Genomic DNA, 11,533 nt, shown 5'->3' with positions numbered 1-11,533 from the left:
GTGTGAGAGTGTGCTGTGCACACAGGCTCAGGTATGTCCCAATGCGACCGTGGGGTGGAGGTAAGAACGCTTCTCTCTTAGCACAATGAAAGGAGGGATGGGAAGGAAGAAAGGGGAGGAGATAGAGGTGCAGGGACTTGGGAACAGTGGTCTCACGTTGGCCGGGCAGCATCATGGCCACCAACAAACACTGCCTAACTGGCTACTGGTCCACATATTTCCTTAACTAACAAACAAATATATTATTGCCTGTCAGGTACCAGGCTTGGGGAACATGGAGATTAACGAGACTGGTCCCTGTCCCTAAGAGGTCCCCAATGTATCAGGCTCTCTCTCCCATCCTTCAAGTTCTGGCTCCTCAGGAGGCCTTCTCGTACTACCCTCCTCACCCATCGGCAGCACCTGCTACTTGGTGACCCCTGGTTCCTGGGTTTTCCTCAAGGGCAAGGACTGAGTCTGACTCTTGTCGATGCTCCCAGCACCTAAGGTAGTACACAGAGTAACATGTTGTCTGGGCATAGGAATGCGTGAATCCATCAAGGAACAAAGGCGAACAAATGAAAGCCCAATGAAAAAATAAATAATTGGAGGTAAGAATTAAAGAATGAATGAAAAATTCATGAATCAATGACCGAATAAGCAAAGGAATAGAAGAACAAAACTGCTTATGCTTTTATTTGTTTTAAATGTCTATTTATTTATGTAATCTCTACACCCCACATGGCGCTCGAACTCACAACCCTGAGATCAAGAGTCCTGTGCTCTACTGACTGAGCCAGCTGGGTGCCCCTGCTTATGCTTTTAAAATACAAATTGGTGGGGCGCCTGGGTGGCTCAGTTAAGCGTCCAGCTTCAGCTCAGGTCGTGATCTCACGGTTTGGGTTCGAGCCCCGAGTTGGGCTCTGTGCTGACAGCAGCTTGGAGCCTGGAGCCTGCTTCAGATTCTGTGTCTCCCTCTCTCTCTGCTTCTCCCCCACTCACGCTCTGTTTCTGTCTCAATAATAAATAAACATAAAAGTTTTTTAAAAAAAGAAAAAAATCAATTCTGAAAACCTCATACCAAAACCAAAAATCAAAGTCCAGCAAGCGTGCTGAGACCTGCCATCCATTTCCCATCTAGCTATCACTCTCTTCCTGTTCTCACTGCTGCCCTCCAGCCGCCTAGATAGTTTCTGTTGTCAGTCCAAATATCCTCCTTGGCAAAGACCGTGCCCTGCTTCGCCTCCCTTCCGAGAAGTCCCCAAGCCTGCAGCAATCCAACCATACTTCTCTGGGAATGGAGGAGAAAATCACCTGCCATGCAGGCGGGGTCACAACTCCCAGCCTCAAAAGGACATGAACCAGACCCAGCAGTTATCCAGTGCATTTCCTAATAAGCTGGCGCTGTAGGTCTGCCCAGAGGATCAGTTCATGCCCTTTCTTCTGTCTTTCACCTTCCCCCCTCTTCCCTCCCCACTTGTGCTCTAAATGCCCTCACCTTTTGAGTACCTCCCACCTTCTGTAACCCCCTCAAGCATCATTCATCTCTCTCTCTGCACGGAATTACCCTCACAGCATACAAATAGGTTCTAGAATTTCCCATTTAAAAAGAAAAAAAACCCCGAAAACCTTCCCTTAGAGAATTAAGCATTTATCCTGCCTTCTTAGGAGGAACAGCAGTTCATTCCTAGTGGATGAGGGAAAGCTTTTCTTTGCAGAAAACAATGCCAACTAATACACTAGAAGGAATGTGAGAGCTAGAAAAACCCCACTTTGCAGCCCCAATTAGATAATCAATTTAGGCAAGAATCATCAATGATGTGTGAGTCAGCTCGGACAGTCATCACAAAATACCGTAGGCTCAAATGACAACCTATTCTCACAGTTTGGTAGGCTGAAGTCTCAGATCAAGGTCTGGTGGGATAGGTTTCTGATGAGAGCCCTCTTCCCGGCTTGCAGACAGCCACTTTCCGGATGCATTCTCAGAGGGCAGAGAGAAAGTCAACTCTCTGGTGTCTCTTCTTAGGAGCACCCCAGTCTGATCAGATTCCAGCCCCCACCCTTATTACCTCACTTAACTTTAATTACTTCCATAAGGGCTCTATCTTCAAAGGCAGTTGCATTGGGGATTAAGGCTGCAACGTGTGAATTTGGGAGGGAGGGGACACAATTCCGTGCATTGTGGATGCCAAAAATACCAGGTGAAAGGTTTTAACGAACAGATTGTTCAATACGGTGCTGGAGAAGGAGCACTACACAGCCGATCTGTGATTTGCAAAAGGGATGTCTCCTTTTTTTAATTAAAAAATTTTTTTAACATTTTTATTTATTTTTGAGAGAGAGACAGAGTACAAATGGAGGAGGAGCACAGAGAGAGGGAGACACAGAATCTGAAGCAGGCTCCAGGCTCTGAGCTGGCAGCACAGAGCCCGATGTGGAGCTCAAACTCACGAACTGTGAGATCATGACCTGAGCCAAAGTCAGACGCCTAACCGACTGAGCCACCCAGGCACCCCAAGGATGTCTCATTTTAATGGAGAGGTCCGGTAGGCACCTCATAACTGGAATAAGCTGGCACCATGTGCCTCCTCCTGCAATAATTATTAAGTATGCATCATCACTGTGAATAATTCTTGCCACAGCTGCTTAACCTAAAAGCAATCAAAGGGTCAGCAAACTATTGGCCATATATGACCCTCTGCCTGGTTCTGTGCATCCCCTGAGCTGAGAAGGACTTTTACATTTTTAACTGGTTCAAAAAATCAAAGGAAGACTAGTACTGCATGACATATGATAATTAGGGTAAATCCAAATTTCAGTGTCCACAAATAAAGTTGTATTGAAGCAGAGCCATGCTCCAGGGACTTTCATATTGTGCGTGACTGCTTTCACGTTACAGTGAGGGTTGGAGTTGCAACAGAGGCTGTGTGATCTACAAAGCTAAAAATATTTACTTGGCTTTATAGAAAGTTTGCTAACCCCTGCTCTCAACTTGACTTCCAGATACAAGATACACAGAGCTTAGAGGACTAAGGTAAACAGTGCTATGAGGGGAATTTCAAACCCATCCATGGTGTGAAATATTCTGTGAGAACACCGGCCTAGTCACTTTAAAAAGTTGTTGTCATTAAATAAAGGAGGGACAGGGGCACCTGGGTGGCTCAGTGGGTTAAGCCTCCAGCTTCAGCTTAGGTCATGATCTCACAGTTTGTGGGTTTGAGCCCCACCTCGGGCTCTGTGCTGACTCAGAGCCTGGAGCCTGCTTCGGATTCTGTATCTCCCTCTCTCTCTGACCCTCTCTTGCTCACACTGTCTCTCTCTGTCTCTCAAAAATAAATAAAAACCATAAAAAAATTTTTTAAAAAGGAAGGGCAGGATGGGGGTGACTGTTCTATACTGAAAGAGACCAAAGAGACATCACTACCAAACATACAGTGTGTGAACGTTGGTTAGAAATTTTTGGAGAAAAACCTGCTAATGCCGGTAGTGGTTGATATGTTTTTCTCTTTCTCTCCTAGACTTTCAGCTCCGCTGGAGCAGGAGTTTTGTCTTGAAATCTACCCAGCCCCTTGCCAGTGCCTGGCACCTAGTAGGTGCTTGATAGACACTGGTGGCGAACAGGAATGAAAGAAGGAATCGCTTTTCCCTTGAGGAGCAGGGATGACCTCACAGAGGAGGGTGTGTCTGAGTGGGTTCTGAAAGGTAAATAGGAGACTGCCCACTGGTTAAACTGCTCATAGAGCCCCCCCCCCCACTCAATAGCTCTGGGGCCACAGATGACATTCATTCTGGGGGCCCCAGACAGCAAGCAGAACTCTGGCTGGTGGGTGGAGGCTCCAGCAGGCAGGCAGAGTTTCAGGTCAAGAACAGAGGAAGAATGACAATGGTCAGGACAGCTCAGGAGCAGAATCGTTGGTCTCAGGAGGTGCCACAGTGAGCAGGAGGAGAACATGTGGGCAGGGGGTGGGCCTCCATGGTGTTGCTCCATGATGCTCCCGGTGTGGTGGCCTCTCTCCTCTTTTTTTGTCCAGGCTCAGCTTTCTAGGCAGGTGGTATTTTCTTCCTTCTCTGAACCTTGAGCATTTCTTGTCTGTACCAGTAGGGGGCGTTTCACATGCTGGCCTTTTAAGGGCAGGCCTGTCTTCACCAGTTAAGGTATGACCTTGAGAAAGCGTCACCCTGTCTCTGAGCTTCTGTTTCCCGACCTGTAGAAGGATGGAAGGGACAAGACGTCCAATGAGGGCTGTTCAATCTATCTCCAGATGTCTTGCTGAAGTCTATCTGGTCCTCTTGGCCTGTATATGACTGGAGACTCCTAGGGGACAGGCAGGGTACTGACTGAAGCCTCTCTGCACGCCCCCTCCCCCCCCAGGAAGGGACCTGACTCATCTCTGCACTGCACACGAGTGGCTGTTGGGTATGTGGTGATGCTCTGACCCCCTTCCTTGTCATGGGCAGCGTGGGTCATCCGGGCCCCACAAGTTACCAGCTCTGTTCTTAAGCAAGTGATTCAACAATTCTAGGCTTTCGTTTCTACATCAATAAAACCAGAACAGTAATTGCTAGCTTCCAGGATATGGAGTAAAAGAAACGACGGCTTTGAAAACACCTTTACCAGATGTACAAAGAGCCTCCAGGAGCGAGGGAAGGAGGTCTGATCGGTTTTAGACTCTCTCTCCCACTTGTCTCCCCATCCTCATAAGCTGACGGATGCAGGGAGAAATAATAAATATGTTCTATGTCTAAAATGGAACTGGCACATTGTAGGCGCTCAAACATTTGTTAAATGAAAGATCCATTCTATAACCACTGTCTCACTTGAGCCTTGAAGCAAAATGGGAAGGGGCAGGATGATGGTTTTCTCTATGGCAAGGGTGATGCCCCTGCAGCTCAGAGAGGTAAAGTGATTTGCCGAGAGCAACATGGAAGAGCCGGGTTTGGAACCCAGGACCTTCTGCTTGCAGAAGCCGTAATTGAGATCCCGTCCCACACAGCCACCTGTGGTCAAGGACTTGCCAGGCTCTGTCTATACTCATCCGCACATAAGGGCGACCTGGTGGGCGGCACTTGGATGAACACAAAGCAGGGCAGGTATGGACCCCCCAATCCAGGGGCTCAGCTCTGCTCCTTGGTGGCCCAGAGGTCTGCTTCTTGGACAGAGAAGCAGCTTGGCCTTGGCTAGGCCATTTATCAACAGATCCATGGAGCCACAGGACAGGTGTCCCAGAGCAGGACAGTGGGAAAACTGGCAGAGTACGGCGTTTAGACTGTGGGACGGCCTCTGGGTGGCTGACCCAGCCAGGGGGCTCATGAAAAATTGACCTGGGAGGTCAGGGGGTATGCCACCCCAGGGCCTAGATGCTCCCAACCTCTGTGATGACTACTATGTTTCTGATTAGTGGGGCTCTTATCCTGGGGAAGGGGGCGGAAGGCTTCTAGAGGAGGGCAGTGCTTGGCTGGGAGCACCATGGGGAAGGCAGTTGGGTCATGTCACTGATTCCTCCCACCAGAGGTGTTGACATTCCATTTCACTGATATCCAGGAGCTGTTTGAGGCCCAGGAGGATGTGAAAACTGGCAGGGGCTGGCTCAAGTCCTACCCCTTTCCTTGTGGGCAGGTCAGAGCATCAGGGAAGCGCTGGGTTTCAGAGTAGGGCTGGAGTCTTCCTGAAGGGGCAGCAAGATTTTCACTAGGGCTGGAGAGATCTGATGGGGGTGAGGACTAGAGCCCTAAAGTGAGGTGCAGAGTATTATGCGTGTTGGTATGTTTTGCGGGGTTGAAAATGTGTTGGAGCATACATTAAAAAATTTTTTTTTCTAATGTTTTTACTTATTTTTGAGAGAGAGAGAGAGAGGCGGCACGAGCAGGGGAGGGTCAGAGAGAGAGGGAGACACAGAATCCAAAGCAGGCTCCAGGCTCTGAGCTAGCTGTCAGCACAGAGCCTGACATGGGGCTTGAACCCACGAACTGTGAGATCATGACCTGAGCCAAAGCCGGATGCTCAACCAACTGAGCCACCCAGGCGCCCCTGGAGCATACATTTTAAAGTTGAGCTGGAGTCGGGATGCCTGGGTGTTTCAGTCAGTTAAGCCTCCTACTTCAGCTCAGGTCATGATCTTACGGCCCGTGTGAAATTCTTTGCTGACAGCTCAGAGCCCGGAGCCTGCTTCGGATTCTGTGCTCTCCCTCACTTCCCTTGCCCTGCTCACTCTCTGTCTCTCTGTTTCCCAAAAATAAACATACATTTAAAAAATCTTTTTAAATGAAAACTAAATATTCAAAAATTTTTAAATAAAGTAGAGCTGGAGCTTCACAGCAGGATCTGGAGCACTTCAGAGATGGTGGACTGCTGTACAGCGGGGGTTACAGAACTCCACTGAGGGCTGGGTTGTTTCACAAGGTGTGAGAATATCACAGGGAGTGAAGAAAATCTGGAGTATCTCAGAGGAAGGCTGGCCTATCACAGAGGAGGCTAACGTCTGGGAGAGGCTCGATTATTTCAGGGAGTAGGGGTACTTCAGAGCGGCTGCACTGTTTACACAGTGGAACGGGATATCTCAGGGGTGAGTGAGTACGGTGGTGGGGACAGTGTGTATGTAGTTCAAGGATTCTGTGGTCGTCCCCGGGACTCCCATCTCATGCTCTCTCCTGCCTCCTCCCACGACAGGCCATCACCTCCAGTTCAGCCCCCAGCAGTCCTTAGGTATGGGCTATAAGGCGATGCTCGTGACCATGGCCCTAGGAGCCAATGTCTGCTGTTGCCTCCAAGTCAATGACACCAAGGGAAAGCCAGTCCAGGGGCAGAATCCTGCCTGAGCTCTGTCTGGGGCTTCCTGATAAGGGTCAGGTCACCTTGGCCATTCCTCTGCCTCTGGGAAGGACTCCCTTCTCCTTTTCACAGCCCTCTCCTAAGACTTGAAGTGGGGAGCATGGACGGGCACAGACCCCTCTGTTTCCAGGGGTCTCTGCAGTCTACCCGCAGCCCCTTCTGCACTGATGGGGGAGGGCTTACTTACTTCCTGAGCCTGGGAACCCTGCTGGGGAGGGGGGGCCTGCTCTCCTGCAGCCTGTGAGATCTGAGGCCCTCGGGGCCGGGGTGCTCAGTGCTGGAGAGGGTGTCAGTAGGCAGCGGGCGGAAGAGCGTGTGCCAACTCTGGGTGGCCCCAGGGCCTCAGGCAACAATTCCTGTTTGTTGGACCACGCACAGCTTCAGCTCCCTCCGGGCTGTCACTTCACCGAGTATCAGCCAGACTGCACCAACTTCTCCAACTGCTATACACGTGGCACCTTCCACCTTCCAAAGGGCGGGTGGCCCTAGCTCGCTTAACATGAGACAGACCCCCAGACACCCTCCCCGCCAGGGCACCAACATTTCTGCCTTCTTTGTCCACACCCCGGCCACACACCCTGTGCAATGAGGTGGCACAATGCTGTGGTTTCTCCCCCAGCGTCAGGCCTGGGGCTAGTGTCTCCCCTCTCTGAATGTACTGTGTCTCCATCAAACTGAAGACAATCCCCAGCAGACGGAGGCTCCCTGGGAATGGAGAGATCTTGGGGTGGGGGTGGAGGGCTCCGTGTTGTCCTCTAGGCCTCATCAGAATGGGAAGAAAGAGTGCAAAAGATTGTCTCTGAGACAGCGAGGTTGGCCTGGCCTGGCATGTGCCCGAGCCAAGAATCCCTGCCGAGGAAGGAAAGAAAGGGAAGAGGGATCACCTTTTATTGAGCACCTATGGTATGCCAGCCCCTATTCTAGACATTCTACGTGCATTATCTCCTTGTGAGATATTTTTTAAATTTTTGTGGGTTTTTTTCATTTTTTCCCATTTTTTAAAATTTATTTTTGAGAAAGAGAGTGTGAGTGGGGGAGAGGCAGAGAGAGAGAGGGAAACAGAAGACCCTAAGTGGGCTCCTCACTGACTGCAGCGAACCCAATGTGGGGCTCGAGCCCACTGACCGTGAGATCATGACCTGAGCTGAAGTCAGTTATTCAACCAACTGAGTCACTCAGGCACCCCAAGTTTTTATTCATTTATTTATGTATTTATTATTTATTTAGAGAAAGAGTGAGAGAACAAGCAGGGGAGGGGCAGAGAGAGGAAGAGAGAGACAATCCCAAGCAGGCTCTACACTGTCAGTGCAAGGGCTGATGAGAGGCTCAATCTCACAAACCATGAGATCCTGACCTGAGCTAAAATCAAGAGTCAGACAGTTAACAGACTGAGCCACCAGGTGCCCCTACAGTTGCTCTTCCTTTTATAGAGATAGGGAAACCGAGGCCAGAGAGCTCAGAGACTTGCCCCGGGTCACATAGCTAGGAAATGAGTAAAAAAGCTGGGTTTGGGTTCAGGTCTACCCGAACTAACACTGCTTTTGGTTCCATAACAGTGACGCGGGCCACTGGACAAATCCTTATTTCGCCATCTATTGGCTGAGTGACCTTGACCAAGTTCCTTAAACTCCTGAAGGCTCAGTCTTCTGATCTGTAAAATGGGTATATTAACAAAATTTATGGTATTTGATAAACTGAGATAATGCATGTGAAGTGCCTATTGTACTGTATTAGAGTGCAGAGTAAATGTTAGATAAGCCAACACTTTTTTTAATTAAAAAATTTTTTTTTTATTTTTATTTTTGAGAGACAGAGAGACAGAGCATGAGCAGGGGAAGGACAGAGAGAGAAGACGACACAGAATCTGAAGCAGGCTCCAGGCTCTGAGCTGTCAGCAGAGAACCCGATGCAGGGCTCGAACCCACAAACTGCGAGATCATAACCTGAGCCAAAGTTGGCCACTCAACCGACCGAGCCACCCAGGCGCCCCAAGCCAACATTTAGAACACATGGAAGAGACATGGCCCAGCCCCCACTTTAGAGGAAGAGATAAAACTCTGCCTCGGGATCCTCCAGTCTGAAGGAGATACTAAGCAAAACGGCAGAAATCATCCCATTTATAAGTTCACTAGGTCCAGGGGAAGGGAGAAGTCATTAAAGAATGGACCACAAGCTCCCAGGGGCCCACTTTGACCTTAAGCACTGCACACCATTGCTTGAAGTTTATTTAAAAAAAATTTTTTTAACATTTATTTATTTTTGAGAGACAGAGAGACATAACATGAGCAGGGGAGGGCAGAGAGAGGGAAACACAGAATCTGATGTAGGCTCCAGGCTCTGAGCTGTCAGCACAGAGCCCGACGTGGGGCTCGAACTCACGAACCATGGGATCATGACCTGAACCGAAGTCAGCCACTTAACCAACTGAACCACCCAGGTGCCTCGAAGTTTATTTTATATATCAGCCTTTTTCACTGGACCCTTGACAGCCTGGCCCAGAGCTGGCATCTCTCGGTTCTGATTAAACTGCAAACAACATGTTTATTGAGTATTTACAATGAGCCAAGGATTATGGCAAAGGCTTTCTGTGCATTAGCTCATTTAAATCTTCACCATGACCATATAAGAGGGCCCCCATTTTACAGATAGGGAAAGTGACATTAGAGAAGATAAGAGCTAGGTGTCTGACACATAGTTGGTGCTCTCGACTTTTGCTCTGAAAAGCTAAATGAAAGGATGGATAAGTTAAGAAGTGGGAGGTGGAGCAAGGAGGTCAAGGTCAAGGGCATCAATCTCTCCCCGTCAGCCATCTTTATTAGCCACCACAGTTGTGCCCACCACACCTTGTGCCTGGCCCCAATCACCTGACGGACACAGTCGGAGAGGGCTGGCAGCTCTGCAGGGCCTGCTGAGATCCTCTGAGCTGAATAAAAAAGAAATCTTTCCTGCCCAGCATCTGGTGGGTGTGGCTCTGCTGAGAACCTGACCTGGGAATTCCATGATGAGGGCCCATCTCCAAATCTTTGACAGCCAACAGAGAGCATAGGAAAACATTGCCCAGCTGCTCTCTCAGAGGTGCTAGGGAACTAAGGAAATTCATTCTTTACTGCAGCAGGAATGATTTCAGCTAGATGGCAGAAGGGACTTACCGACAGGCAGGGGGAGCAAGTCTGGAATTCCTTAGTAGAGTTAGGAAATGACACAGCAGTCCCAGCAAAGGGCTCCACAGGCCGAGCCCTGGGAAAGGAGGGAGCGAGAATGAGGCTGGACCACATCGCAGTGCAGGAGCAGTGGGGGACCCTTGTCTAATGGAGGAGAATTATCACACCCCCAGGCTAACAGCCCGCCGTGAGGCCACTGGAGAGAAGAGAAGAGAGCTGGGGGGAGAAGGGGACCCTGAGAGAAGGAGTTCATGCAGTCACACAGGGTGAGGGGGGGGGAGAGGTAACAAGAATGTGAAAGTGTCCAAGGCAAGCCAAAGGGAACCTCTGCTCTGCTCTATGCTAGGCACGATGCTCTCAGCACTTTATATGGTGCGTCGTTTCGTCCATCCACCCATCCAACAAATATTCATATATTCATTGAATGGGCCAGGCTCTGTGCTAGGGACTAAAGCTAGAGTGGTGAACAAGGTTTGAAGAAAAGTAAAGTGGGGAAGGGGATGTCTCATGGTGGCAATTGCAAGTCAGGACTGCTTTTTGTTTTATTTTTTATGCTTTTAGGTGAGAGAAGCCTCTGCAGAGGTGACATTAAGCAGAGATCTGAATAAAATGAGGGAACAGCCAGTGCAAAGGCCCTGAGGCGGGAGTGTGCCTGGCAGGCTCTGGGAACAACAGGCGCCTGCAAGTGAATGAGGGGCATGAACCAGAGTGGAGAGAGACGCTTGCCCTCTGGTGTGCACTGGTCAGCCATGGCATGATATGTGATTTTGTTGTAAATGTGTTAGGAAACCATTGGAGGGTTTTTGAGCAGGTGAGTAATACGATTTGCGTTTTAAAATAATTTGTAAATGTTTTATTTTATTTTTGAGAGACAGAGAGAGAGAGACAGAGTGAGAGCAGGAGGAGGGGCAGAGAGAGGGAGACAAAATCTGAAGCGGGCTCCAGGCTATGAACTGTCAGCACAGAGCTGGACGTGGGGCTTGAGCTCACGAACTGCGAGATCATGACCTGAGCCGAAGTCAGATATTTAACTGACTGAGCTACCCAGGTGCCCCTAAAATAATTTTTAAAAGATTCTATTTTTAAGAAATCTCTACACCCAGCATGGGGCTCAAACTCACAACCCCAAGATCAAGAGTTGTATACCCCACTGACTGAGCCAGTCAGACCCCTAAAATAATTTTTTAATGTTTTTATTTATTTTTGAGAGACAGAGAGAGACAACGCCAGCAGGAGAGGGTCAGAGAGAGAGGGAGACAAAGAATCTTGTCTTGTCTTGAAGACAAGCTCCAGGCTCTGAGCTAACTGTCAGCACAGAGCCCAATGCAGGGCTCAAACCCATGAATCATGAGATCATGACCTGAGCTGAAGTTGGACGCTTAACTGACTGAGCCACCCAGGAGCCCCAATAATTTTTTATTTGATTTTTTAAAGTAAGGTATAGGCCCAACATGGGCCTTGAACTCACAATCTGAGATCAAGAATCACATGTTCTTGGGGCACCTGAGTGGCTCAGTCAGTTGAGCGTCTGACTTCAAGTCAGGTCATGATCTCACTTGCTCGT

The 11,533-nt window shown here is 49.1% G+C and overlaps 1 long non-coding RNA gene across 1 annotated transcript; it reads left to right on the top strand.

Moving 5' to 3' along the window:
* The first annotated feature begins 3,700 nt into the window (after window positions 1-3,700).
* LOC115299235 lies at window positions 3,701-4,742 on the top strand. The gene is made up of 3 exons (XR_003912057.1): window positions 3,701-3,912; window positions 4,352-4,396; window positions 4,503-4,742. It is a non-coding gene; the product is annotated as an uncharacterized LOC115299235 (long non-coding RNA).
* The last annotated feature ends 6,791 nt before the right edge of the window (window positions 4,743-11,533 follow it).

This window comes from Suricata suricatta, chromosome 8, assembly GCF_006229205.1.
Source record: "Suricata suricatta isolate VVHF042 chromosome 8, meerkat_22Aug2017_6uvM2_HiC, whole genome shotgun sequence".
Lineage (NCBI taxonomy): Eukaryota > Metazoa > Chordata > Mammalia > Carnivora > Herpestidae > Suricata > Suricata suricatta.
This window is presented reverse-complemented; position numbering and strand designations above follow the sequence as displayed.